The following is a 5,535-nucleotide window of genomic DNA, read 5'->3' as shown; positions in this document are numbered from 1 at the left end:
CTGCATCGTGCGAAGATACTCAGTGAGTACCTGGTATTCTGATCAAGAAGATGATGAGACCACAGAGGAAATTGATCTTTGATGCAAGGTGTGCCAAAGGAGAATCACCAAGAGAACTATATCCCAAGCTTTCACAGAAACCAACTTGGTCAAGAAATTGCTGTGACTTTTCTAGGTGGCTGACACTGACAGAAGAGCCATAAGGTGCTATGCATGGTTCTAAATAACTCCTGAGAAGACCTAAGTGACCTTTATAGGAACTAAGGAAATGATTGTAGTTAATGCAGGTCTCATGTTAGCTTGGTCTTGAACCTCCGGGCAGAAAAGTCTGGCCTCTGGGGGTACAGTGCAATGTAAAATGTTGGCTGTGGGGGAAGCTCGGATCACTAACATCCTCTGACAATTGCTGGCTATGCTGGTAACTGACTACTGTTATGAACTGATGGACTATGATGAGTTTAAATTGGAATTCTCCTCAAAGCTTCCCCACCTTGAGCTGGCCACCCATCCTGGGAGTCAACAAAACAAAAAGAGAGAGAGATGTTGGAAAGCATTGAAGCTGAATACATGTGCAGGGCTGTGGTGTGGCCTAAGCATGATTGAAGGGAGAATGAGGAGACACCTCAAGGAGTAATATAGGCCATTGCTGGATGGTTTTCCTTAATTAGCATCATCTGTTGCTCTGAGGGTTCCTTGAATCTGTCCCAGAAGCCTGCTCAGGTTTCCTCCATTGTCCACTCAATTCCTTGCTTGTTCTGATTAAATATGGGCTGCCTAGTGAAAGTTGGCTGGCCGGCTAGCAGAGTTATGAACTCTGAAGAGGATTTCACTCTTCCTGCTGCCCTCAAGAGAATGCCACTTGTCTCATTCTTTTAGTCTTTTGCTGTGTACTTGTTTGGGCCCGGAGATTTAGGTATAGGCCCCAAAAGAAAATTAACTTCCAAATAGGATAATTGTAAGTTTCCTGAAAAGTTTACTGCATGTAAGCTTTTCGGTACCTGTAGATGGAAGTGTTATGCTACCTATCAAAAAGCATATTACTACCTTATCAACATATTGCTACCATATCAACATATGCTACATTATTAATGTATTGAGGGGTATTATAGTGATTTCTCAGAAGGCATGATCACACACCTCTTCACATCACTGTGAGTATTCTGCACAAATTTTTCTAAGTCGTACTTACAAGTGAAATTGGTAGATAATAAAGGAGGCCTCCATCAGCTTGCTAAGTACTATGTACCATGAGTCTAGGTGTTTCTAGCAGTTCGTTTCAACCATGAATTCATCACCAGATGCCTGTTGGCAACGAGGCAGTTCTGCCTGCTTGGCAGACAATGGACTGTACAGGAAATTAGTGGTTTTGATCTGCAAAGAATTGCTGGACTCAAATTGAATAGGTACATGATGAAAAACTGTCAAGGGTTTTCATAGATTAAAAACTCATTCACACAATTAGTTGAAGAATGAGTTGATACATTTGAAAAATTATTTAGGACATACACCTAGCTGAACTATGTTAAATATTTATTTCTTTACTTTTATACAGGTACAAAATATCCGACTTACAGAATTTAACAAAAATATACTCTTTTATCTCATTGTTTCCATGAGGGAAGTTTGGTTTTGACTGTTTCCAATGCAGAAATGTCTTGGAAAATAGAAGTGAAAAGGAAAAGGTAACTTTTTTATGAAGTCAAGGAGCCAGAAAACAGTTTTGGGGTCTGAGAGGAAGGATCCAGGGACCAGATTTGGTTCTTGGGTTCCAACTCACATGACTCCAACATATACACATAGAAGTGATCATACTAATATCCTACACATTTCTGAAGCCAAAATGTTTTTAACAAATGGATCACCTGGCTTTAGGGAACAGATGCCCTCTAGGAATATTAAAATTCTGAAGAGCAGAGTGGCAATTTGTGTCAAGGGAACTATAGGGCAAGGAGAAAGAGTTTGAAGTCCTTAGGTGTCCCTGGCTCATCAGAAGGAAATGTTTAATGGGATTGGGAATTTGGTTCCATTTCAGCAATTGCTTGGCAATATGATCACTTCCAGAATTCAGGCTTTTTATGAGTCTGAATGAGTAGCAAGCTTGTCTTGGAGACCTGATGTTCACTTTTCTTTCATCTTTACTCTGTTGCATATTATTACTATCATGTAAATGTAGTGTCTTCGCTTTACACAGTAACTGCTCATTTTGTGTTCACATACTGGGTTTCTAGGTGGAAAATTAATAGAGATAAGAGTGAAAATCTTGAAAGTGAAGTCCGCTGCCTTCACACAGCCTTCCCACTTGCTATTCTGTTGTGTCCTGCCCCAGCCTGGGCTCAGAATGTTTTCCAACATCAGGGGATTAATTCCTCCCTGGAGGATTGAACCTGAATCCTGAAAACATTTGCAGCCCATTATGCAAAGAGTCTACTGAGCCCTGAAAGAAAGCAGGGGTAGCCATGAAACAAGAAATTTAGAGAAGACCTAACACCACTACTTCTCAAACTTTTCAATGAAATTGAATGGGAAGTGGTACTTCCAAATTCATTCCTGGAAGCAAGCATTACCCTGATACTAAAACCACAGAAGAATCCAAATAAGATAGAGAATTACAGGCCAATCTGCCTAATGAACACTGAAGCAAAAATCCTCAATAAGATACTGGCAAACAGACTGCAGAACATCATCAAGAAGACTGTACACCATGATCAAGTGGAATTCTTCGCTGGAATTCAGGGATGGTTCAACATACATAAATCCATACACAGAATACACCGTAGTGACAAATCCAAAGACAAAAATCCTTTGATCATTTCAGTAGATGCAGAAAAAGATTTTGACAAAGTCCAGCACCTATTCATAATAAAAATTCTACAAAAATTGGGAGAGATGATGTTTATCTCCACCTGATAAAAGCCTTTTATGACAGACCAACAGTCAACCTCATACTAAGTGGACAAAAACTGAAACTTTTACGCTAAAATCAGGAATAATACTAGGATGTCCACTGTCTCCACTCTTATTCAATATAGTCCTGGAAACTAACTGGAGCAATTAGACAAGAGAAAGAAATAAAAGGAATAAAGATAGAAAAGGAAAATCTTAAAATACCATTATTTGCAGATAACATGATACTCTACTTAGAAGACCCTAAAAATTCCTGCAAAAGACTTCTAATTCAATACTCAAATTCAGTAATGTAGCTGGTTACAAAGTCAAAACTCAACAATCAATAGACTTCATATACAAGAATAAAAAACTCGTGGAAAGAGAAATCAAGGAAACAATAACTTTTACAATAACATCCAACAAAATATAATAATTAGGAACCAATCTAACAAAGGATGTAAATGACCTCTACATCAAAAACTATAGTACTCTATTTGTTAAGGAGAAAAAGAAAAAAAAAAAACAGAAATAGGGTACAGAATTTCAGAAAAAATAAACAATAGGAAATCACTAGTTAATAGATTACATATTGAAAACTATAGTACTTTTGAGAAGGAGATTGAACAGGATATTAGAAAATGGAGAGGTATCCCATGCTTTGGGGCAGGAAAAATCAATATAGTGAAAATGGCCATACTTCCAAAACTTTGTACAGATTCAGTGCAATCCCAACCAAAACCCCAATAGCATATCTCAAAGAATTACACAAAATAAATCCTAAAATTCATCTGGAACCAGAAGAGACTTACAATAGCAAAGGTGATCCTGGGTAACAAATACAAGATAGGGTCCTTCACAATCCCTGACTTGAAATTATACTATAAAGCTACTGGGATAAAAAAAAAAAAGTGTGGTACAGACAGTAAGTAAAACAAAGCAAAACCAGACCCAAAGACCAAAGGAACAAATTAAAAGATGGAGAAACAACCCCAGACACACTAAACCATCTTATCTTTGACAAAGGTGCCAAACACAGTCACTGGAAGAAAGATAGCCTCTTTAATAAACGTTGCTGGAAAAAAGGCTCTACACATGCTGAATATTAAAACTGGACCCATATCTTTCAACGTGTATTAAGCTAAGATCAGAATAGATCCAAGATCTTATATTAAAACAGAAACATTAAATCCGCTGGAAGATAGAGTAAGTAAAACTCTAGAAGACATTGATGTAAGCAAAGACTTTATGAAGAAAACATGGATTGAACAGCAACATCACCTAGAATCAAGTGGGATCTGAAAAGCTTTCTAACAGCAAAAGAAACTACCAGCAGAGTGAAGAGACAACCCACAACGTGGGAGAAAATGTTTGCCAGCTGTTCCTCAGACAAAGGATTACTATTGAGAGCACCAAAAACTCAAAAAATTCAGTCTTCCCAGATTTAAAGACTCAATCCAAAAATGTGCATCTGAGATGAAATACACAGTTCTCAGATGAAGAAATAGAAACAGCAAATAAATATGTGACAAAATGTTCTACCTCACTGGTCATTTAACCGATGCAAATTAAAACAACATTGAGATTTCACCTTGCCCCAGAAAAAATGCCTACTGTCAAGAAATCAAGCAATAACCAATGCTGGAGGGGTAGTGGGGGAAAAAGGATCCCTTCTCCATTGTTGCTGGTAATGCAACCACTGTGGAAATCAGTGTGGAGATTCCGCACAAACTAAGTCTACAGGTCCCACTCAACTCAGCTATTCCCCTTCTGGGTATCTGCTCAAAAGAAGTAAAAACTTCATACCACAGTGATATATGTGCATCCATGTTAACAGCAGCACAGTTTGTGGTAGCCAGATCTTTGGGAAAACCTAAATGCCCATCAACTAAGGAATGGATAAAAAAGATGTATTTTTATGCAATGGAGTACCCATAAAGAAGGATAAACTGGGGTCTTTTATAGATAAATGGATGCAACTTGTGAACCTACTCAGTGAAATAAAACACGCACGTGTAAACATCATTTTGTTTTATTAGTGTGAAAACCTGAAAGAAAAAACATGTATTTGAATAATATATATATATACATATGTATGTTTAAATGGGATAGTTATACTACTGATTTCTCTTGAGTTCACTGAAGAGGAAAATTGGTGCTGGAACTGGAAAACTGAATACAGATGTCTTATGCTCTGTGTAAATGCTATGGGAATGGCAATGTAGATACCATTGTTGACCCCTGACTGACATGTTTTGAAATTTTGTTTTAGTTTTACTTTCTTTTGTTATCAGGGATCGAATGCACGACCTCGAGCTTGCCAGGCAGGCGCTTATGCTGCTGAGCTAAAAACCCCGGACCCCTTTTTTTACTGTTATCTTTGAAATATAATGGGTTTTGGGGCGGGGGGGGGGGCTGAGGTAAAGCCCTTCAGTGCAAATACGCATCAGAGGAGCTGAGGTCAACATTGCAGAAGACAGCCAGCTCCAGAACTCTCCACAATCTTTCATTGGGGAACCACAGTTACGGGGGGGGGGGGGGTGTCCGTAATTATTCTTGGTGGGGGAGGCGGGCAGGAGAACAGGAGCCAATCAGTGCTGAAGAGGCGGGCTGTATGAACTGACCAATCGGGCGGGCCAAAGATAGGCGGTC

The sequence above is a fragment of the Cavia porcellus genome, unplaced genomic scaffold (assembly GCF_034190915.1).
Source record: "Cavia porcellus strain 051 isolate PalLab524CR breed Dunkin Hartley unplaced genomic scaffold, mCavPor4.1 scaffold_23, whole genome shotgun sequence".
Classification (NCBI taxonomy): domain Eukaryota; kingdom Metazoa; phylum Chordata; class Mammalia; order Rodentia; family Caviidae; genus Cavia; species Cavia porcellus.
Note: the sequence above shows the minus strand (reverse complement) of the source record.